The 24,290-nt window shown below is 41.6% G+C and overlaps 1 protein-coding gene and 1 long non-coding RNA gene across 20 annotated transcripts in view; one reads left to right on the top strand and one right to left on the bottom strand.

Moving 5' to 3' along the window:
- The window catches only part of ATXN1 (ataxin 1), a 223,486-nt gene that overhangs the window by 59,816 nt on the left and 139,380 nt on the right, over nucleotides 1-24,290 (top strand). For 13 of the 18 annotated variants that reach the window (XM_059851982.1, XM_059852036.1, XM_059851921.1 and 10 more), the window contains 2 exons: nucleotides 1,065-1,187; nucleotides 15,335-15,474. The gene's annotated coding sequence lies outside the window, so the exon portion shown is untranslated. Of the gene's footprint in view, nucleotides 1-956; nucleotides 981-1,064; nucleotides 1,188-15,334; nucleotides 15,475-24,290 lie in introns of those variants that run through there. The other 5 variants (XM_059852028.1, XM_059852044.1, XM_059852051.1 and 2 more) reach the window with 2 other exon arrangements.
- On the bottom strand, nucleotides 11,187-24,251 carry LOC132330130 (uncharacterized). Of its 2 annotated transcripts, none has more exons than XR_009487226.1 (3): nucleotides 23,624-24,027; nucleotides 15,862-16,110; nucleotides 11,187-13,535 (listed from the first exon to the last, which is right to left on the bottom strand). It is a non-coding gene; the product is annotated as an uncharacterized LOC132330130 (long non-coding RNA). The 2 variants fall into 2 exon arrangements; XR_009487225.1 differs by lacking the exon at nucleotides 23,624-24,027 and adding an exon at nucleotides 24,042-24,251 and having other exon boundaries at nucleotides 11,188-13,535.

Genomic DNA, 24,290 nt, shown 5'->3' with positions numbered 1-24,290 from the left:
CGTTGTCATGTTGTGTAAATTTGTTGGCTTCAGTGGGGGTAGCCGCAGGTGTAACCCTGGGAACAGTTTCTTTCAGGCTTTTTACAGAGCAAAAATGAATGTGGTTGTTGGTCCTAAAAATTGTTCATAGAGAAATAGCTGAGATGCTTGTAATCCAGAGAGGCCATGCAAATGCAAGACCATGCTTTCAGAGGGAACGTGAACTCTGCACTGGCTGGCAGTGTTTTCCTGCTGACAGAGCCTGGTTTGGAGTCTTACATACTCAGCTGGCTCTTGGCCAAGCCTTGCTGCAGGTACGGGAGAGGGAGGAGGGTGAAACAGGGGGCGGTGAGAAACTGTTCTTGGTAGCAGCACTCACTGAAAAGTCAAAAGCCTTCAGACCTTTTTTGGTGATGGTAGAGAATGTCAAAATTGATTGTATTAGAGACCTGCCAGTTACTCTTAACTCATCTACTTTGTCGCTCCTCCTCCCTTCCTTCCTCCCTCGACAGCTGGGCTGGGTTTTGTAGTGCTAATGCTGCATTGCTTCTCCAGCAGGGCTACTACTTCCCCCACGCTGCTACTACAGAAATACTACAGGAACTCAGTGAAGACTGAAGGAGAGGGCCGTATATGTTCTATTAGTGATAGTAACAGTGATAGCTCTAATAAAACTGTGTAGCAGTTTAATACTTTACATAATGATTTTTCTTCTGGTTTGTGTTCCGGGTTTTCTTCCATTTTTGCCCTTATAAATTTGTGGAGTCTGGTACATCCTGGATTGTGCTTTAAATGAAAACTTTGTAGTGCGCTGTCTTACGGATTTTTAAAATGCCATGGTTTTGAGTGGTCTAAACCAGTGGTTTTTTTTTTTTTTTTATTTTTTTTTGTTCACTTGAGTCTTTTTAATTTTTTTTTTTTTAAGTACAGCTCACAGAAGAGCTGCTGCTGGAGGAAGTTACCACACTTGCTTTAGATAATGAAACATACACTCAAAAAAGGTCAGGGATTTCCCCTGAGCCACCCACCAATTGCTTGAAATGACATTTTCATTCTGAGTGTTTCTTTTTTTGTTTTTGTTTAAGATCCTGGAGCACAGGCAAAGAGTTTTTATGCAAAATACCAGAAAAAAAAGTCTGCAACATCTTCTGTGAGAGGGGGGAGAATAGAAGATTAACAATTGCATCTTGAAACACTCATAATTTGAGGTAAGTGATTGGAGGGTCTTGTCATAAGTTACAGTTAGTTTGTAATTAAATTAATCATTATTTACCTTGGAGTGTCATGAGATTGTTGTTGAAGGCAATAAAAACAGGCAGGAGAGGGAGGGAGGGAATTGTAACGGCAAACCCAGAAATGGCAGTAAAAAATACGCAATGCACTTATCTTTTTGAAAATGGGCCCCATGAGTTCCAGTCCCACAAACTGGCAATCATTCTGACATTTATAAGGGTTAAACCCTCTTTAAATCAATTGGGCTATTCTCCCTGAAAGTTAGGCATGAGCCTAAATATTTCCTAGTTTGGAATCTATATCATATGGGAACTATTGAAGAAAGCTATTGAAGAACATAGAACACACAGTCAGAAAAATGCATATAGTAATCTCTTACTCTTGGTGATAATGTCATGAGTAATCTGATTTTGCAGCATTCTTAAGTGATATTTTTATATTAAATACATAGTTCTCATTTTTATGTTTAAACACCTCATTGAAATACCAAACTTCTTAGCAAAGCCTGTGAATTCTATACCAGCTTTAAGAATACATCTGCCTTAATTGCTTCATCAGTGTGCCTTTGAACAAATGGAGTATAATGTATAAAGAAAATAATGTCCCCTTTCATAACTAGAGTTACAAATTACACTTGGATATTTGAATAGCGACTGAACTAAAAGTTCCCTGACTGAGGCTGAATTTTGTTGTCAGAGTTAATTTTTTAAAATAAAGACAATGACAAGGCACAAGGAGAAACACACCTTTTCCCTCTAGTCTTCTTTTTTGTTTGTTTGTTTTGTTTTCATTTCTCATTAGAAAAGAATCAAACCTGAATCTAGTAAGGAGAAAATGCTACAGTTGTAAAACTTTTAACCAACGAAAATGTTGCATAAATGAACACTAAAAAACACCAGCATCTTCCTTAAATAAAAATTTTAAGTTATTTACTCTGTTCTGCCCCACAATTGTGCTGAAAGAGACAAAACTACTGTAAGGAATCTGCAAAATCAAAAAGACACATATAACCTGGAAAAAGCAGGGTATACGTTCCCACAAATGTGCAGAGAATCAAAACCTTTGGCAAGTGGCATTTGCAGACATGTGTTACTTACCAGATTTCAGAGGAGAGGAGAACATAGTCGAGCCCTGGTGATTGCTCTGTATTTGCTTTGTAGGAACAGAGCTATTAAGTTTCTTTTGAAATCAACAGGCCCACTGCAGGGAGCTAAAAATTTCCTTTCTGGTCAGTGGACAGGGGCCAGTGCTTGGGAGATTGTAGTGGTCCTGTAGGTATTTGTACTGATTTTTCTGAACAAGTCAAAAGTTTTTCAAATCAGTGTAGTCAACTCCTTTTTATGTGCAGGACTTGCACGAGGGACTGTGAGCCCAAACAGGAATACAAACTCTTTCAGCAGGAGTCTGAGGCACTTTATGTAGTTGTGAAAGGAGGTATTAATGCCAGCCTGTTTGAAGGCAGAGGTCGGGAAATACTCTGGGACAAGCCCTGTTTCAGGTGCCAGTGACAGTCTTGGCCAAACCAGTGAGAGAGAAGTGCTCTGTTGTGTGATCACCCTCAGCCCACCTTTGCTTTCTGTCCATCCCACTCTCTTGGAGGCAAGCATTCCTTCTTGGTTCTGTGGAGCATAAATCAAAATGCTTTTATTGCTGCCTTCTTTTCATTGATGTCAGGCCAGGATAAGGCACATGATTTTCCTTTCACAATTGCCTTCTTGTTGCCCTCTGAGGAAGCGCACGTTGAAGTTCAGGAAGAGGTATTTTGTAGCATCTGTGTGGCCTTTATAATAATTTTATCAGCTCTATGTTACACTCAGAAAATCGTTGAGGTTGTTTTTAGCTTTTTTTGTATCACAGTTGAGGTTGTTTTTAGCTTTTTTTTGTATCACAGAGTGCAGGAGCTCATTGTCAGAGTGTTTGAGGGAACCTCTTTGGTGCCAAAAGATCCATTTTAGGATATATTAAATTGTACCGCTATCCTTCTCCTTTCTAATTTTTTTCAGCATATGGAGAAATAATGTCCCCTTTTGTGTGCATGGAGAAGGTCCTGTGGTATATGCCAGGGAGTAATGTGGGCGCTGAGCTGAGCAGGCAGAGAGACTGACTCTTTCCTGCTTTGTATTTTGCACTGGGAGTGAACACAGGGGACCAAGCCTGCCCAGATTAAACACATGCCTTTTTTGTTTTGCTCTTCGTTCAGCTGTCAGCATGCCATGTTCAGATGGCAGTGATCAGTCACAAACTGTCCCCTGACCACTCTCCTCAGCTCTCCTGAACCATTAGTTTTTTGGAGCTCTTCAACAAAGATGGCACTGGTTCGATTTCCCTACCCCCTGCCCTGGCTAATGGAAGAAGACTTTGTTTGTTTGTTTGTATTTTCCCCTCAAATCAGCGGCATTAGATCCCAAAGCAACTTGTGTTAAGTGGAAGTGAGGCTTTGATAATATGTGTGCCTGCTAGAGACTTAAGATTTTTTTTTTTCCCACACCCTGTATATGGATCTTTTCAATGGGGCGCCACTATTGTGAATCAGAAGGAAAGTGCACAGGCTGCCAGGCACATAATGGAATTATTCTTTTGTTTCAGTGTGTGTGTGTGAGCCTTTGTAAAGAGGAGGTGGTGGGGACAGAGAAGGGAGACCTTCACTGCAGGGAGGCAGGAGAGTACAGTGGCACAGTGCAGGGCAGCACTGTGGCAAGACGTGGCTGTGCCAGTGCCACCGTGCCCCTTCTGCTCGGCTCTGGTGGGCACTGCCTGGGACTCATGCTGTCACACTGCATGTCCCAGGAAAATGGGTGAAGCTTGCACAGCCATTCACTATGCTGCCTGCAAACCACATAAAGCAAAATATTCAAAAGCTGTAATGTTTCCAGTGCTTTCCCTAAACTTTTGAAAGAGTGATGTAGAAATGAACTGTGCTGACACTATCCTGCCTCATTGTGAGGCTATTTATTATAAAGGACGTATAGTATAAGTAATTTTGGTATGGAGTACCTAAGAGCTTGAACTGAAGCCTTGGATCCAAGCCCACGATGTGCTTTGCAAATGGCAGGATACAGATCTGAAGTCAGTGGTTCACACAGTTTTCTAGCAGAGAGTGGTTTTAAGTTACTTCATGAAATGGGAGTAGCCAGAAATTTTAAACTGAGGCTTTTAAACAAGTTTTTGACTTTTTCTCACCCACCATTCTCCTCTGCCTTAGAAGGTTATTGCAAAAGCACAGCAGCTATTTTCTCTTAGCCACTGTGGCCAGGACACACCAACTCAGGGAGAGGAGAAAGGCCTCTGTGATGGTGACTGTTTTACAGCCATATGCTTTTTTTTTCAGAGTACTTTTTTCTTCTAAGGAGTTAGACTGCTCTTCTGGATGGAGGTCTTTGAAATCACAGTGGAGGCTTTAGAAGTAGGATCCTGAAATTTCAAAGATGTCAAGAAATGGTTTATCATCTTGCAATGAGCAAATCAGGCCACAGTGGCTGGACTCCCACCTCCTGAAAAGTCCTCTCTTGAGATACCGTAGCTGAATTACAGACATGAAAAATTTTGGCATTGTAGACAAGAAATCCATAAGGCCCAAATTTTTCATTTCTTGATAGATATGTGGTTCTGTTTTATTCTCTCCCTTTTCTTTTGCCCTTGGACACAACATTTTAGGACTTTTCAGTCTCTAGCTGTGCATGCACTAGAGAGGCATCTGGTTATGTGTTACTTTACACATCTGTTGCATACGTCAGAGTCAAATCCAGCACCCAGAGACTTAATGTGTATTTACAGTACTCCCTGTGGGACTTTGAGTCCTTCATCCAATGAATGGCTTATGAGGATACAAAAATGCAGTATTTCAATCTAGTGCATATATTACTGCAGTTTATTGCATATATATTGCACATAGATACAGTATAGTCTCCTTTGTATTTGGCAGAGAAAATCTGGTGTGGGAAGGATGAGAAATGCAGGTGAACTGGGAAGTATTTAGGTATGGCAGTTAATTTGTTCCCTCCTGAAAACACATCTCTGGTTGGCTGCATGAGAAACAGCTTTCATCGTGGTTTGAATATCTCTAAAAAGTGCCCCAACAGTGTCTGGGTATTTCAAACTTAACTTCAGGCTTGTTGGACAGTGGGGAGAGGCCTAATACCTGAGGCAGTATTGGTAGCTAAGGCAAAGCTCAGGCTTTGCAGTTTTGTCTGGAGAATCTGTACTATTTGCAGGCTGTATAAGATTAACGAGTGTCATGGCTTGACTCCAGATAACAATCAAGTACTTGCAGGCACTCACTCCCGGTACCCCCACAGTGGGATGGGTAAGAGAATTGGGAAAAAAGTAGGTAAATCCCATGCAGTGAGATAAGAACAGTTTAATTACAAAGCAACAGCAACAATAATACAATAGTGGTCGTAATGATGATTATGATGATGGAATGGAAAGAGAGACAACCAGAAGAGAAAGAGAAATAAAATGTGAGAAGGACAAGTGATACACAGCACAGTTGCTCACCACCCAGTGACTGATACCCAGCCTGTCCCCGAGCAGCCATCAGCCCCTCCTGGACAACTCCCCCAGCTGATAGATTGAGCAGGATGCTCTATTGTGTGGAATATCCATTTGGCCAGTTTGAGCCAGCTGTCCTGGTCATGCTCCTTCCCAGCTTCTTCTGTACCTCCTTGCTGGCAGAATGTGGAAATGGAAAGTCCTTGACTTATGATAAGTCCTTGACTAGTGAGCAACTAAAACTTGAGTGTGTTATTAACATTATTCTCATGCTAAATCCAAGACCCACAAAACTTACAAGCTACTAACTTAAAAAACTTACAAAATTAACTCCATCTCAGCTGAAACTGGGGTAGGTAGTTAGCTGAAACTGCATTAACTTTGCTTTTCCTCTGACTGCTTGTTCTGCAAGTGCATGAAATGTGCAGAAAACATGTGGCCTCTTAGATGGTCTTTTTTATGATCCATGCAGAACCCAAATGTGGTAGGCGTTATTCCTCCTTAGGGCTACTCATTAGTGTGCAGTGCAGGCCAGTGAGCAGATGGACTTACCTGTTGCTTTTTGGGGTTTTTGTTTGCTGTGGTGGGACTGCCCTCTGTGCTGGCCATCCTTGGGTACAGCAGGCAACACAAGCATTGCTGATAAACTTGTGTGTGTGTTGTCTCCCCTTTTGCTGACCTGTGGAGCAGCTGCTCACTGTCTGGGGAGATGAATGGTAGCCATCTCAATGGCACTGTATGCCAATCTCTGCTCTGGGAGCCCCTGGCTAGGCCTCTGTTAAAACCTGTTGGCTGGCTGTTAGAGGGGGCTGGGTACCACAGGCATTAGTGCAGGGGAGCTGGGATGGGTGAGATTTTATTGAATCCAAGACAATGTGAAAATGAAGATTTGGCAGAAGGCACACTACAGCAAGAGGGGAGTGCAGAGTGAGCATCATGATTGCCTTCTGCTGGAGGGCTCAGCAGCTGGGGCCCATGTGGGAGCATTTTGCTGCTGAGCAGTGGTTCTTTGTGCCCTAATGGAGCCATGGGTGTCAGGAGAAGGCATCCCAAGGGTTCACCAACCCTGTGTCCCACTCCCCCTCTGCAGTGGGGAGTCCTTTGGCAGGCCTCTTCTCCCCTGGTTCTCTGCGACGTGGCTGCTGTGGGCAGGGTGCTGCAGCTGCTTGTTTGAAATGATAATATTTTACGCTCTTACTGTGGAATACTGCAGTATTTTTTGTAATTGTGGGCTGCAGGCCAGTAATGTACAATAACATTTTGCTCTTCCTGTGCTGTTGCTACTGTAGGCATTCGTTCCAATTGGAGTACTTTTTTTTTCTTTTTTTTTCTTTTTTTTTCTTTTTTTTTCTTTTTTTGTTTCTTTTTGTTGTTTCTAGACGCTACTTGTTATCTATTGTGGATATTTTTGGAGTATTCATTTCTCCCACGTATGTCCATACAAATCTATCTGAGAAAGCACTTCAGAGAGTAGCAGTCTCTGTTGAACAAGCAATTGTTGTGGCTTTCACAGAATTACATTTTTTTGAAAGTATGAGGCAAGAATGAGATGAAGATTGCTTTTTAAGTTTAAAAACCGTTATGGTTTTAAAAAATATTTGAAGCAGATAGAAAGCAAAGCCTTTCTTTGACTGATGGGGAACATATTTAGCACTGAAGTCCCCATCTGTACCAAGCTGTAGGTGATCGAAACCTCTGGGATGGCAGAATCTGGGAAGCAGAACCTTTAATGATTCTCTGCAGCTTTGGTTTTAACTGTTAATTTAAAAAAAAAAAAAAAAAAAAGAATTTTCAGAGGAAAATAATCATAACTTGGAAGAGGGTCAGTAGTGTTCATGCCAGTGATTGTTTATTAATGTGGTTATGGTCTGGAGATGAAACTTTTGTGAAAGGGAAATTCAAGTCCTAGACATCAGAGCTCACAACTACTCAGCCTGCACAAAATTTCTTTCTGGAAGGTAGAGGTGGAGTCCAACGAAAATGAAGAAGGTACAACACAAAGGATACAATTAATTTGGTTTTGGGTAAATTTGGAATAAAATAGAGTGTGCTATACAAAAAGGATTGCACTTTTCTTGCATGTAATTTTAGTGTCCTATTACTGTGCTGACTCACTAAATGACTTCAGTCTCAATCTGCATTTGGTTTAAATTACTTCAGAGGCCTGCATTTGTATGCTGCTCTGTAAAGTAATTCTCATCTGTAATCCAGATTTTTTTCCTTTTGTTCGGCATTTCAACTGACTTGTCTCTTTTCATTTTCCAGGTCTCTGTTTTACTAACATTTGAAACCAATCTCTCTGTGTGCCTGCTTGGGCCCTGCAATTGGCAAAAGTAATTTTTCAGCAACAGATAGAACAAGGAATGAATCATTGCTTTCTGCCTTTCCATTAAATTACCTAAACCACTACTCATAAATATTGCTTTATGTATGGTGCAGCAGCATGATTATCTCACTGCATTGATGGAACAGTGCTGGAAGTGAATATAATTTTTCTTCTATTACATCTTTAATGAGCTTCAATTAAAAATAGTGTGTTGGCGTGCCAGAGCAGATGTGTTATTCTCAGAACTTTATTAAAGCTGTTTTGCCTGTTAGATTTGGTTGACATTGTGTTGTTCTGAAAACCCTGGTGGACATGATGTGGTTCTGAAAAATTAAAGAATTAAACAACAGAAAACCAGAAAAATCTGCTTTTCTAGGTGAAAGGTGACAGGACAGTAAAATCAGGTGACTGGAAAGATTCAGGTCTTTACTGAGTGGAAAAGCTTGCTTTTTGTCTGTCTTTGAGGGAGATTTTTTTAACATACAGTTAAAAAAATATTCACAAGGCAGTAGGTTTCTGCAGAGCTCCAGTTAAGTCCCTGATGACTTGACACCTGTGGCAGCAAGTCTGAGTCACAGATAGCAAAAAGCTGTGAAGCCTAATACTCTCAGTATTCAAAAACACACCTACGTAGGAGTTTAATTTCAAGTACCTCTTTTAGCTCTGGGTTCCCCCCCCACCCTAAACCCAACAAATTTTAAGAGTCATTCTTAGAATTTTGCAGAGAAAATTTTTCCCAGCACTTGTGGATTTGTGAAGTATTGACATCACTTAGAGATCAGAAAATAGCTCTGTCAATTTTAGCTTGACGGCATTCCATTCTCTGCTCCAAAAACCTGAGGAATTAGAATGGATGAGTCAAAGTTTTCTTGGAATTTTCTTCCTTCCCCTCCCCCCCTGCCTTGTGCAATTCCATTGCCATTTTTAGCATTGAGGGCAGCTCTCCAAAGAATGTCTGTGTGCTTGAACTGTGATTTCTTGAAAGTCCAGAACAAAATAGAGTTGTGTCGGATGACAAAAGTCATTCTATGTTTCTACGCATTTTTGTAATATTACGTGAGCTTTATTGAAGAATCCACAGCACCAGGCACGAGATGTCTGATAGAGAGGTGTTGCATCCTCAGCAGCATGAAGATCTCACTATCATGCTGCTTCATTATGTTGTGATGAGTTTTTGCTTAATTATTTCTGGGTTTTATCAGCTGTTCTCAGGGAAGTAGCCTGACAGAACAAATTATCGGTGATTTGGGAGACTTGGACCAGCTTGGAGCACTTGTTGAAACCACAGCATCCTTCTGTCTTTGCCTCGGTTTGAAAACCAAGGATTATGTATTTAATGTGTTTTAGCAGGATGCTGAGAGCAGAAATACTAAGGACAAAAAATTGTGGGGGTACTACTGTTACCTAAGTGATGTGGTATGTTTAAAATAAACAGTGTTGTCAGCTGTTCTTGGCAAAATCCCTGGGGTTACAATGAGTGAAATTTTAACTCTGAACGGGTTTGGTTTTTTTTTAACTTGCGGAAGTGGCCTGTATCATGCATATTCTAATGTGTCAGAGTGAATGTGTGAAGTATGAAACTGCTGAAAAGAAATGTGAGGGGGAAGACAGGTTAAAGTGGTTGTAAATGGAAGATCTGTGTATTTTACTTCTGCACTAGATAAGTATTTTACTTCAAATTGGCCAGAAAAAACAAAATGGGACAAGAAAAAAAATGCAAGTGTCCCCTTAAGAGCTGCTGTGTCAAATTTGAAGAATGATTTGAATTGAGTCATTAAAGTGTGAAATGGAGGGATTTTATTTCTGCTTTAAATTATGCATCTCAAATTAACCTTAGCTGTGGAGTCTCTGCTGACGCCCCCATAATGACACATTATTGGTACTAATGGCTTCTTTGTGACTTGAGATACAAACAGACATCCTAGACAGAAACATTTCAGCTTTGAACTAAATAAGACACAGGGTGAGCATTTCTACTTTGGGTTTCAGTTGCAAAGGCCTGCTTGCCTGATGCTCATGAACTCTTTTCAGTTTCCATGCACTGCTCCCCATCCTGGCAGGTAAGGGTAGCTGAATGAAAACCTGCTTCACAAGCTTTGAAGAGCAGGAGAGCAATAAATCTGGAGTGAATGTGAAGCCTGTCCAGACACCGAGTGCTGTAGGGAGCCAGAACAAAGACTGGGATGTGGGTAGTGGTCAGGGAGGGGGAACTTCCAGTAGATTATAATCTCGAGAGGAAAAGGCCCCAAGATTGTGAGGGAAATACAGAAGAGATGCCAGGGCTTGAGGAGGAAATTGCTAAATAAGGGAGGGGTGAGATTATAATGTAAAATAAGCAGTAGATGTTAGTCAACCCTTTATGTGCCTTCTGACGTAAAAAGGGAGTGAATCTGTGCAGCTCTGTGCACTCTCTTTTGAAGCTCATTATCATAATTTGAAAAATTCCACCTCTACGCAGAATCACTCACGGGCTTTGCAGCTTTCTTTGTGCTGTTGATGTCTCTCCTGGGACAAGGATGGTAGTTACTACTTCAGTGTAGCTGCTGGGTAGGCAGAGTGAGCGTGGCTGTGAATGAGTGAGAGTGGCATTGCCTGGGTACAGAAAGTGCACAGTTTTAAGCGTTGATGAAAAAGGAGGAGGTGCTTGGCTAGGCAGGCCCAGAATTTAGACCCTGACATGTCTTCCCAAGGATATTCACTGGCTCATTGCTTCATCCTAGTTTGCTCAGTGGAATATTAATATACACGATTGCCTCCTCTTCCAAGCAGCAGTTTTGGGAATTTGTTGGCTATGGCAGGAGCAATGGAGAGGTGCTTCTGCCCCGTGGTTGTGTTGTGTGGTGTGTTACAAGGCTGTGTGACATTATGTGACTTTCTCTATGGATCTGCTCTCAGCAGAGAGTGCTGTGGAGTAAGTAATCTTGTGGTATTGTGGATCCAAAGCAGGACAGCATTTGACTACTTAGAATCAAGTACTAAAAAAAGTATTCAGAGGCCTTCTTTGTATTTCTGCAAGGAACCACATTCCTGAATTGGGACCCAAGAATTAAAAGGAATAAAAAAAGTAGGTGTGCAATACATCACATTTACTAATGCATTAGAGATATTTTTATGAATAATTAAAACACCATTTAGAATTACCACAGTAACAGAACAAAATGTTTCGTCACTTTTCTGTTTCTTTTTGTTGATTGATCAATTTATTGATTTCTTCCATAAATTTAGAGTAGGTATCCTAAACATTACAGTAAATTAGCAAGACTGTGCTTTTTAATAACCTGTTGAAAGCATTAATGGAATGAACAGAAGTCAGAAAAACAGAGACCTAGAATACATATCGAGTATTTTGCATCAATTAGGTTTGTAAAATATTAGAGGCTTTGTTTGTCCTAGCCGTTAATAAAAAAAAAAAAAAGTATTTTATATTCATAGCCTAATAGCACATCATAAAACAGGGAAAAAATAGGCAACAAGCTACCTTTGTATTTGACTTTCCGTTGTATTTATAGTTAACTTTAGGCTGGTTGGAGTCAGTGGAAACATGTGTGCGATGGAGGACAGAACTTCACTGTTAGAGACCACAGTCCTTCTGAATCCATTTGTGAAAAAGTAGTAAACTTCTGAAACTCAGGTCTGGAAAACAGACAGGTATATTCCAGGATACCTAGAATTAGGAATTATGTTAAATTTCACACACATATGCACGCAAAATATTTGTGTATTTCTTAGCTCAGCTTTCTTCTGGGTTATATCTTTGCTTTTTCCTTACTCTTTACATTTCATTTGTTAACCTGTTTTTTCATATTTTTTCTTACCTTCAAAAAAAACCTGCTTTATGAATAGGCTAGAATGTACACTTAACAAGAACCCTTAACAATTTTCAAGTCAGTATTGTTCTGATCCCTTTTCAGGCCTGTGTTTCTCTGTTTTCCAGCTACAATGGACAATTTGTTGTAACACTTGGATTAGCATCATATGTTTTGTTTAGTACTTTTGTTCTAGCCATGCTTGGAATACGTGTTTTCATATGCATTTTTGAGGGCAGTTTTGGATGCCATCAGAGGCTTGTGCTTCTGCCTCCCCATCCACTGGTGATGTCCAGACTTCAGTGAGGAGAAAGAGGTGATTTGGCAATTGCCACAGTCTGTTAGTCTGGGTTTTAGCTCTGGTTAGAGGGAATGGTTACTGTTCCAGGCTTCATTTGAGGTGCCTTACTCTGTTGCCCTAATACAACATAAGTGATAGAAACTGTCTGCTGCACAAGTGGATATAGAATATCTCAATATTAATGAAATATTGAGATATGAAATCGTGCATGAAATCATTCCACTTACTGTTCTTGGTTGTCACACTGACAGTGACTATAAATGAAGGATATTAGAGGGAGAAAAGATCATATTATTTCGGTTAGTTTATTTTGTGCCTACCTGACAGCCCTCTGTGTATAGTCAGTTACATGATTTCTTGGGATAGCCAGATTTTTCTTTATTTGTGTGTGGCTCTTTCAGCTGTAGGGGAAAGAGAATTCTTAAAGGATCAGAAAATGTGTCTGTAAAGCCAGGAACAATTGTCTGCAACCTCAAGAAGATATCTAAGAGCATGTAACTGCTTTTTACTCATCTTCCAAAAGCAGCTCAGTTCCGGAATAACAGTGCTCTCTTGGGCTATATTTCAAGATGGTATGATTATTCTCAGACAGGAATTATAAGGATCAATAGCAAACCCAACACATCCTTTTTTTTCATGACAGATTCACTGATTGCCAACAGAGCAGTAATAATGCACTGGTCAGCATAAACACCAGAAGCAGTACTCATGGATTTCTGTCTCCATTTTAACATGTGTTTAAGGTTACACAATGTGTTGTGATGGGTTTGCACCCACAGGTCATGAGGAAGGAGAATTGTTTGATCTGTTCACCTTCCCTTCTCTTTTGCTTTTATGCTTCCTCCTTGAGTTGGGGCCGGGCTGTTTGGTGTCTCTCTGGGGACAGAGCAGGGCAGAGAGAGCATGCCTAGCCAAAGAGATAAGAGAAAGGTCATTTTGAGATACCAGTGCTTTACATGCTGTGGGTTTTCTTTGCGTGTCCTATTTAGGAAGTAGTAATGACCAAGATTTTCCGTGGGTGTGTGTCAGGAGCCCTTCTGCATTGGGGTTTTGGTGGAGCTGATTGCAGGGTTGCTTTTCCTCAGTGGAGGGCCCTGTGCTTTTGCTGTGTTTTGGCAGCTTGACATGGCAGTGGCTAGGCAACCTGTGTGTATGAGTTTTGGTTTTTATTTTTTTGGTTCTGTATGTGCCATCCTCAATTTACTGAAGCTCTGTGACTTTTTAACCTGCTGTCTATGGGCTGTTGTTTTACAAGCTCATTAAGGTGGTGAGGATAGCGATGGCAGCGATCCTGCCCCCCTCATGGGTGCTCATTAGATGGCTTCCTTGTGCTGACATAAGCGTTGTGTAGTCATGCTCTGAGCTGGGTCTGGGAAAGGATCCAAGTTAAAAATAATCCCTGAAAAAAAAAAAAGAAAAAGGTAAGTTTTCAGCAGGATCTGTTCCTGGATCTAGCTCGCCATCATTCTCACACTGGCCTGGAAAGTGTGAGGGTTTGTACTGGCACAGAGGGAGGTGAGGAGGAGCAGCTGGGGCAAGGTGGTCAGGGGTGTACGCTGGCAGCAGGGATGCTGCTTGCTTGTATGATGTCAGCCTGAGGAAACGGGGCCCTTGTGAGTGTGCTGCCTGTCTTTCCTTAAGTGCATTGGCCCAGTAACTTCCGAAGTTGTGAGGCAGTTTTGGCCAAATTTGCCTGAAAAGCAGTGTTGAAGGGGTGAAGGTCCCCTGAGCTCAGCAATTTATGGTGTCTGGTAGGCAGACCCAAACCAACTCTCCCCAGTTGATGAAAAGTTGTCATCTGGGGCTCAGCTGCTGACCTCGTCAGGCCTCCTCTTGTGGCACAGTCCCACTGTCCCAGTTTGGGTTGAATTGTGCCCGTTTTGCCGTGGGGCCAACTTGAATAGCTGATGGGAGAAGAGCACAAAGTGCTGTCTGCGAGTGGCTGTTCATTTCAGGGAGCAGGGATGGTTCATCTCCTGGATCCTGGCTGCACAGAGAGCTGCATGTCCAGTGGTAGGGTGGTTTTTAAATTTTTTTTGTTAGGTTTTTTTTTTTTTTTTCTTTTTAATTTGCCTAGGTGTCAAAACTTCTGGAAGCTGGGATAGTTGGGAGGCAAGATTCCCTTCAGTTTTCTTGGTATGGCCGACTGTTTAACCCTGAGGACAAACAAGTCTTTCTAGCTGCACCTCTACATAGCTTCCCTTGACTATCTGGCAGCATCTTTGTGCGCTGCTCGGTCCAGGTTCTGTCCCCATAAGGCTGTGCTCCTCTTCGGTGGTTGTGCCTAGGTTTCACCTGCCCAGCCTGCCTTGCTGCACAGACAGCCTAGCTCTGCACCACTGCTGAGGAGCTAAGATGAAGACACACATTGTGGTTTCCTGCTGTTTTGCTTTGTAACCAGTCCACTGGTAAATATAGCTTGTGTGTGGTTATAAATTCATTCTCTCATTATGGGTGGTTGTTGTGCAATAATTATGTAGAAATTACAACCGAGAATTGTTGTGGATTTTCTTTTTGTTTTGTTTTGTTTATTTATTTCTTTTTGAGCTTGATATGCCCTGCAGTGAGAAGAACAGCCTTTGGTTTCTGCCCTAACAAAGACAAGGCCACAAGCAGGTGTCAGCCTTTGGCATGGACACAGGCACCATCAACAGACTGCTGACTTGTGTGTGGCAAGACGAGCACTGCAAGGGAAATTGGGACCTGCGCTATTTGGACTCTCTTTTATTTTTCCTTGCTTTACTCTGTGGGTAGACGGGCTGTCCTTCCCTGCAGGTTTGGTACTGTACACGTGTTTATTCTGAAATGAACCCATCCTGTCTCTTTGGAGGTGTTGGTTGTACATTTCCTGAAGCCCCGTATCTCTGGCAGCTTCCAGCCCTGCTCTCTGGGCAGTCCTCTGGGTCCTGGTGCCGGGCTGGGGCCGTAGGGCTCGGGATCTCTGCCCCATGCAGAAATGCTCAGGTTCTGCTCCCCAGAGGTCTTCCCTTCATATGTGGGTCCCCTCCTGTGATCCCTCCTTCTGTTCAGATGTGGAATTAAAATAGGTCTGGGGGTTTTGTTGATTTTTTTTCCCTCCTGTTTCTTTATTTAAAATTCCAGTCAAGCAGATCCAGAACAGCATTTGTCCCTGCTGCGTTCTCATTTTCCTCTCATCCCTCCTTTAATTTTACATTATTCCCTGCACTGTGTTTGCAGGCCATATGTGTCCTTTGAACTCTGAAGAAGCTGTGCCAAAAGGAAGCCTTCTTCTCCTCCCCTCCTCCCATCGCGGAGCCGCTCTTAGATAATTGCAATTAGCAGACAATGCGGAGCGAACCCAAATGTGAAGTCCATGGGTGAGTGTCTGCAAATCTCCTAAGAGCTTCAGAAACGCTTGCACTCGGTGTCTGCTTTGGCCCTTTAACCCCGCAGGAGTTCCCCGAGTCCGAAACAGCTCTGGGAGGTGTTTGTAACCCGCGTTTTCCTGCCGGCGTTCCTGGCGGGGCACAGCCGCCGCTGGAGCCTTGGCAGGGCGCCGTGGCTCAGGCAGGGACTCTGCGCCGAGGGAGGTGGAGCCGCCCGCCCGTCCGCCCGTCCTTGTGTCACGGCGCGGGGAGCAAGTGGCTGCAGCAGCAGCAGCAGCGGGCTGTGGGAGGGAGGACAAACCCTTCAGCCGCGCTCCCGGCCAGAGCTGGGCAGGTTGCCTGCCGCAAGCTGACCGGTGTGGGGAAAGTAAAACTCACCCCGTTAAACAAGAAGAAGTAGGAGAATTCCTTGTTGTCGTCCGTGAGGTGCGGGGCAGAGGGACGTGCTGCTGCTCAGGGGCTTAGCATCGGCTGCTGGCTCGGCCAGAGCGATCGCTGCCAGGCTGGGCTTTGGCGGTCAAAGGGGATGTCCTCCGTGGAGAAGGGTGACGAGTGCCTTTTGAGTCCCTTCCCCCTTTAGCCTCTGAGAAGTGTCTTCTGTGTTAAACCAGGTTTCTGACCTCATTTCTCAAAAGAGTTTTAAATGAGGAGAAAAAGGAGTATTAATTAGTGCCCCGTTAAGTACTTGTAGTCAAGTATGATAATTTTCTTGAAAGGATAATGTATTAGATGAATAAAAATACTCTCCATTAAAAAATGAATACAAAGTCATTTTAAACCACAAAGATTATTGTACATTTCTGAAAAATTAATGTGATTAAAGCAAAATATATTTAATAAATTAAAAAGACCCTGTAAGGCCGTTTAACTTGTTGGTCTCATATTAATTATTTTCAAATCTAGTGCTAGGGAACTTTGACCTTACCTGTGGGGATGGGAAGTGATTTGTTCCCTCTCTTTATTTTTTGGCTTGTAGTTATTAGGGCTGAGTTGTGGGCGTGCTAATTTTCCCTTGTTTTGTGGGGGGTTTTGTTGGTATTTTTGTGGTTTTGTTTGTTTCTTTGTTTTAGTGTTGTGTGGGTTTTTTTTGCTTTTCTGATGTCTTTCTCAGAGATTGGCCACAGTGAAAAACCAGACCCTTGACAGTGATCAGAAATTATATGGAGATTTCCTTGATGGATTTAGTTAATGTAACCTACTCATGTGCTGCTGTCTGGATTTGGAGCTGAGAAAACTCCAAATAGCTGAATATTTTCAAAGATGTTTCCTCCTGTTTTATTTGTCTGTGATGTGGTATAGATTGTGTCTGCTGGGATCACATAGACTTCCTTCAGTTACTTCATTTGACTTCACACAAGTTATATTAATTTTTTCCACACATAGTTTTCCCTGTAGATTATTTTTGGTTTAGGAACTTCCTTAGGTCTCTACTGAGCTTTTGCACATTCAGCTACTTAATGAGAATTGCCTCTGTATGTTGTGGAAGACAATAAAGTAAATGGTTGGAGCTGGGCGTATAACTCAGATCTGTGTTTTTGCCTGGTCATTTATGAAGTTTATGTATTGACTTAGGGAGGACATAAAAAGCTCAGTGTAAAACTAGTTTAAATAGTAGCCTGTTTAAAAAACTTTGGGTTTCATGGCACTAGGAATGAAGACACTTCCTCAGCAGTTTCATCAAAAACATTGCAAGTATTTTATCCCTTCTTGCTTGGCAAGAAGGAGAACAATGTTCTCTTGTTGGGGGTACCTACAGGGCAGGTATTTGGTATGTGATTCTCTCCAAACTCTTGTTCCCTGTAACAGGTCTGTGGTACAGATTAAGAGAATGCTAGCAGTAAGTTATCAAGGTTTCCTAGTTTACAATTTGTTATGGTTTAGGTACCTGAAATCCATCTGAGCTTTTGAAAATATTCTTCCAACTGACCAAAAAAATAGAAGAGAATTTGGGTACCATACAATGTTCTTTCAGATGCCTTCTGAACTTTCAGGCTATTTCATGATGGTGATTGCCAATTTTTTCTTTTTTTAATTTAAGGCACCTCTTTATGTATTCTTTGTCTTTAAGAAGACAGCCTTTGCATCTGATTCTCCACCCTTGTATTTTACTTTCAGCTTTTCTCTTCTTGTCCTATTGCAGTTTGACAAGCTGGTACAGCTGAGGTGATGATAACTTCCTCGATTTCTTACCGAAAGAAAAAGGTACTTCTCTCAGCAGAGCCCTTACAGGCTACACATGTGAACAATAGAAAGAAATTTTACTCGTCTTTAGGACGCTAGCAGAGCCTGCAGTGGTTGGATAATTGACTATTGAAAGCCTTGGGACATTTCTTTTGTTTGAGAAGGTGGTGGTGGCTGGAGCTCCTTGGTGGTATATGAAAATAGCTCTGGACTTCGAGGAGCGTGTTGTCTGCGTTCAATGGTGCTCACATAAATGCATGGGAGTTGTTACTCTGTTGTTCCTATACCAAGTGCCTCCCAAGATGAACGGTCTGTATTGCCATAATATTTAAAAGTATGATTATTAGTCTTTTCTGGTCTTAAATGATACCAAATCTATCCCCTGAAAATTACCTTGAAAATCCCGTTAGTACAAATGATCTCATTTTCAAAGCCACCTCCTCAGGTTACAACTAAACTAAGCACCTGACTGGCTGTGGCTGTGGCAGCACCAGGGCTGCTGTAATGACACCTGCAGGTGTGGCCATGGGGATGTCCCTGTGCACAGTCCATCCCACTGTGCTCCTTGCCTTCCCTTGTTGTTTGTGTGTATTTTCCTCACCACTCACAGAGGACACAGTCAGACTTTTTAATATTATGACACTGCAGCTATAAATCTGTCCAAATTGCAAGGGCATAACAAAGAGTAGATCTGACCAATGGCACTGTTATCTTTTCCTTTTTATTTCCCTGGAATTCTAGCTGACAGCAGCCCTTAATACAAATTCGTTATTTGCAAGGAGCACTGTTTAAGCTAGCAAATTATTGTGCCAATGTGTGACACTAACCATGCTGCAGAATAAAGAGCGGTGAAGTATTAATGATGCTAAAATAATTTCAGGTCATGTCTTTTTTTTTTTTTCCCCCCTTTGTGTAGTTTTGCTTTTATTACTAGAGCTGAAATGGTTCTTGCAGCGCAAGTGAGAAAACCAGACTGAACCTCCTGTTTTTTTGTTGGGCTCCCAGCTGGAAATCCCTCCCTCGATTTTCCATTGATAAAAGTGTCACAAAGGGAATCCAGAGCAGAGGAATAGGAGGAAATAGAACAATGCAAAGTCTTGGACTTGAATCACAAAGAAAGTTAACTAATGTAGATACAGTACTGGACAAGCTGCTGCTCCTTTCATGACCAGGTTCATTTACCTGTGGTCTTAGCATTTGTGGCTGCCCTCAAAGCCATGTAACAAATCAGCTATTTATTCTCTCTTTGCTGTGGAAGCTCTTTAAAAGGATATTGCAGAGCATTTTCTTCTCCCTGTTCCTATGGACTGCTTTATTTGACCTTCAAGAATTCAGAGTCTCAACAGGGGCTAGAAAACTCACATACAAGAATGCTTTTATTGTTAATCTATAAAATATGTCTTTCACTAATAAAATAAAGATGTGACATTTATAGAGCTCTGATAAGGAACATGGCAGTGAAAAAGGCCCAGGCCTCCTGCTGTTTAAATTAAGGGCAGCTGATTTCAGTGAGAGAAGAACCAGGCTTGTTAAATGTGCATTTTAACACGTGCATTCAGGTATTCCCATAATGCTTGAAAAACTTTCAGGATTATTTAGTGAGAATTGAGAAGTAACATCATAGAGAACTTCATTTAAGAGACTGAAGGTAATTGATGCTCCTTCAGAATTTTTTAAGAGGGAAGATTACTTGAGTGTAGTTTCATTATTTAGGTGATTAAGTTTATACTTTTCCTAGACTTTCTTAGCATTGTATCACTAAAACAATGGCTTCTGTATCGCTGCTGTGTTTGGCCGTTGTGTCAGGTTCAAAGAGCTGACATCATGACATGTTTGCCACAGTGTCTCTGTGGTCACCTCCCTGTCCTGTGTTGTAGGCGAGGGTCTGCATGCAGTGGTGTGACCAAGGGGCTTGGAAGTCCCTGTGGAAGACAACTGGTGCATGCCTTGTGCTGGGGGCATCAGCGAGTGCGATGGTCTGTGGCACAGAAGCTCAGTCCTGAGTGAGGCAGTGACCTGCTTTGCTGCAGTGGGAGCAGCTGGTGCTCACACCCCATACCAGTGCTCAGCACACAGCTTGTTGCAGACCTGGACCTCTGAAGCTTTGCTGAGAAGCCCTGTGGTTGTCCTCTGGCATACCTTCCCATGTGAAAGGCTAAGCCCTGCTCTTGTCTTTCGCTCCTGTTCTCTTCTGCTCTTTTCCCCCCTCTTCCCTTTTTCCTGTCTTTCTTAAACCTGCCAAAATGTGAGACCCACACACTGAAGTCTGTTTCCTTGTTCTGATGGTTTATTGTGATGGGGTAACAAGAATGTGCACAGTTATTGAAGTATAGAATGATAATACAGCAGGAATGGGTTATGTAATGAGCAAATAAATGGAATATGCTTGGCTTATCCATATGTTTTTCCAGGGTAAAAAGGAAAATACACAGAATAGTGAGTGAAGGAGAAGGAAGACTGAAAATAGTGTTTGGATTTATTGGACATTTCAAAGCTCTTCCTCTAACCCTGTAAATCAAAGCAGTTATATTTTGTGCTGGGTTTGGTTTTTTAAATTTAATTATTATTGGGCCGCCCTTCCTTAAAGCCATAAAAGGAAATGTAGCAGGCAAAAACACTTCAAGTTGAAAACCAAGTAAGAATAAATCATGGTGTGATACCTTAATAATGCTATTAAAAAATTGCTTTCCAGTGAAGCATACAGAAACCTAGGAGTAGTAACTACTTTAAGTGATACAATTTGTCTAGATTTTGACAATGCAGGAGTTTTTTCTTCTTGTCAGTGTAAGAGTCAGTGACGTTGGGTTTCTTACTGCCTCCCCTCTGCCCAGCATGCTATTTCCATGCAGAGATGGACTCTTCATGCCTGTGCCTTTTCATCATAGTGAGAATACATGAGAGATATGTACTCTGTGTATGAGTAAACACAACAACCCAGGCCATTTATTTTCATCGCCATTTTGCATAATATGCATGCAAATGCCATATACAGCAGAGGAAGATGCTAAGAGCCAGATCTTACTAGATCCTAAATGGGATACTAGTTGGTGAATGACTGCAAATAAAGCTACCCCACACTGTCCTTAAGAGACTCACTTTTGGAAAAGGCATGTTATCTGTAATAGTGGGCAGAGCATCCACTGAATCAGAGTGTTTTTGTTTAAGAAAAGGCTGCCAAACATTGAAGGCAGGGAAAGCAGTATTGTTTTTTCATATTCTTGGTGCCAAGGAAGCAAAAGAAGGTAACGGAAGAAAGGGGTAGCATTCTGAAGGCGTTTGGATATTTTTTCTGTTACAATAAAAAAAAAAAAGTTTATAAGAAATGAGGGCAATTTAGTTGAGTGTTCTGCTTTGGACAATTGTAACACTAATAGGATGGAAGCAGTATAAGAAGTTGCTACAATTATAGCTGCAGTTACTAAGAGAAATCCATGTTCTGTTATTTGAATGAAGCATTCACCGTGTGGCTGAAAAGCAGCAGTATCTTAAAGAGACAGGGAAGAAAAATTATCCTCTTTTTTGTTTTGTTTATTTTATTATCCACGTGCTTTTTTTCAGAAAGTTTGTGCATGTGATTCATCCAAGAGTTCAAATCCAGTCTTTCCTTTGCACCCAAAGCAATTTAAACAGGTAGAAATAGAGAGTAAATGTGCATTTAAAAAGCATATATATTTATACAGATAAAAATGAAAGTATCTGCAAGAGAGCAAAATAGAATGATTGAGTTTGTATTCCCTGTAACCCACTAAAACTTATGGGTCATGCAAAATTATTCAAAGGGTAATTTTCCTTCCATTTTCATCAGGTTTCTTAGTATTGTGAGCCATTATTTGCTTCCTTTCAGAGATGTGTCAACAAACATTACTTTTCTTTGTGGATGCAGCTGAATTTTATTCATTAGAGAGATTACAACACATGAACTGTCGTGCCTTTAGAGTACTGGCATTTAAGCAGTTTATAAGGGGTATGTTTATGCTTTGGATGGAGATCACTTGGTGCTGGTGTTAGTCAAATTAGGGCTGAAGTCATGGAAATCTTAACTTTTCACCCACTTCATGTGTCTTTGACAATTTAGCATGTATGGTGGGCAGTTTCCAAATGCAAACAGATGGTGTGCTCATAAACACCAGGACACAGAAAGGTGTTATTAATGCTGGGTTTGTCTCTTTATAAATGAAGGATGCAGATCTATGGCTGGTACAAATTTAGCATATTCCTCTCAAGTAAAGTTATGCCAACAAAGATGGAATGAGAATCTGTCTTCCTGGCCACTATTTTTAAACACAATGCTGGAAACTGCTCATGTAGTTGTCTCTGTGTGTTTCCCTTACACTGTCTCTGTGGCAAAATGTGTTCTCTAGCCATCATTTTTTATTTTTTTCCAGATGACCGAACACAGTTTTTCAACAGGTCTCAGCCTCTTCCTTCTCTAAACACCTCTTATTCCTGTTTTTCCCATTTTCCAGTTTTGAGTATGATAGTAACTTCTTCCATCCCTGTGCTTCCAAGAACAGGATGGGATGTCTTTACTCCTCTCCTTTCCTGCTTTTCCCATCCCTGTGAATTCATACATCCTGAGGAATTGCTTGAACTTAAGCTCAAGTTATATCTTGCAAAAAGCCCAACAAAATAGTGTTAGTCACACCTGTATAATGACAGAGTTTGTGCAGGCTGTGCTGGGGTTTGCTGTGTAACCACATGGATGCTTTGCAAATCCTGCTGTGCTGGCTTGCAACTGGCTCTGGACTTCCCAGTGTATAACCCTGAACCAAACTGGATGGGCCATTCTCGTTCAAAATGTCAAATTTGTGTTCTTAATTTCCAGTGAGGATGTAATGTGATAGCAAAATTGTTCTGTAAAGGGTCATACGCTGTTTTACTGTCAGTTTGTGAGGCTCACACAGAAGGAAATGATCAAAACCACTCGATGCTCGTTATTTATTAATTGAGTTCTGGCAGAGCCTTGCTACATTCTGGCTTTTTGTTTGTTTCTTTGTTTACAAACAAAAAAAGACAAGCACAGTTCACAAAATAAACGAAAAGGGAAATTTGTTAACAAAGATTTCTGACAAGGAAGAAATGGGATTTGGGGGCATTTGAGTGGAGGTGCCTTGGAATACAGGGAGAGTAACTTGGCATTGTGTCACCCTCTCTGAGTGCTGCTCCTGAAAGAGAAGGATGCTTTAGAGAACAGCAGACCACGAATCTTCTATGCTGGCACGCTGGGTTACCAGAAAATATTTACTCTGGTAAGTTCTGTGGTGGGGATTTTTTAAGTGCTTGCACTTTGCTGCTTGTATGGATTTACTTTCTTAAAAACAACAACAAAAAAAAATCAAACTAGAAGCTCCAACTGTTTCTTTGCTTTTCTGCATCTCTGCCTTGTTTCTGTACATATTCAGGTAAAGAATCGTACATTGAAGTACAGTGTCTTTCTTTACTAACTGAGGTTTCTTGACTTCAGAGATCCCAAAACTGCTTAGAGCTCAATCTTTTATTTTGCACTGAACCTATGCAGACAGGCCCTTCCATAGGTGCTGTGGCCCATATGGAGCTGTGTCAAAGCCTGACATTGCTGAAAGGTCTGAAGATTCAGCTGCTGGCCTCCCACCCCCAAGATTAAAAATTAACCAAATATAGGTGATTTTTTCCACAGGGATAGCTAAGAACACAATTCTGATCAGCATAATACTTCGACCAAATTTTCAGACTTTCTCCAGAGCCTGAAACCATTTTTATATCTCAGTAAATTAGCAACAATAGCAGCAGCAGCAGAAGTAAATTTAACAGTCAGTGATACATATTTGTCTGCTCTCTCCAAAATGGCTGATTTTTTTCCCTGAAACTTGCCCTCAAAATATCAGTCTGAGGCAGACATCACAGGATTTTAAATAAAATATTTTAAAATATACTTTATGTTTATGTTAAGCATTTTCTATTAAAATATTAATTCACTTACTTGCCAGAGTTGTACAAAGCTAAAACCAAGGCTCTTGAGGAAGAGGGTTGAATAGTCTTCAGTGTCATAGTTGCTGTGAGAATTGTTTTCTTTGAGCTGCTGGTCTAAAGGTGTTGTGTTCAGTTGCAATTCTATACACCCTGTCCTTGAGATACCCAGTTCTCTGCCTTTCAGTTTCGTCTACTGCTATTCTGTGGAATGGTAGAAAAAAATGGTGCGGGAGATCATTCTTTCTAGGTCACTTAGATCTGCATTGTTTCAGCTCTCCTTTTCTTGTCTGCTTGACTTCACAAATGTTTCTTTCCTCCCTTTGGATTAGAGGTGGAACTTTAAAAAGCCAAAATACACAGTGAGACCTGCTAGACTTCTGCTCTGGCCCTGTCCTCATCGGCTGAGCCCCAGGGGTTCTGCAACTTACCCAGTAAACAAGAAGCCGGTGTCAGCTGCTGAAGCTCCTGCTGCTTTTCTCTGCTTTTACACCATCAGTGCTTTTTGGACAGTAGTAGTACCCAGCAGGGGTCTCTTGCAGTTCCTCTTGTCTGGTTAAGTGGCTGTGGTGGCTTTTCTTGAACTATGTAAAAACCAGGACCTGGGAGGTGCTGCACAGTGTACCCAGGTCTGCACAACTGCCTTGTTGAATTTGGCAGCATAACGAGTCAGGACACAG

The sequence above is a fragment of the Haemorhous mexicanus genome, chromosome 1, assembly GCF_027477595.1.
Source record: "Haemorhous mexicanus isolate bHaeMex1 chromosome 1, bHaeMex1.pri, whole genome shotgun sequence".
Classification (NCBI taxonomy): domain Eukaryota; kingdom Metazoa; phylum Chordata; class Aves; order Passeriformes; family Fringillidae; genus Haemorhous; species Haemorhous mexicanus.
The sequence above is the reverse complement of the archived record's forward strand: the minus strand, read 5'-3'. Positions and strand labels throughout refer to the sequence as shown.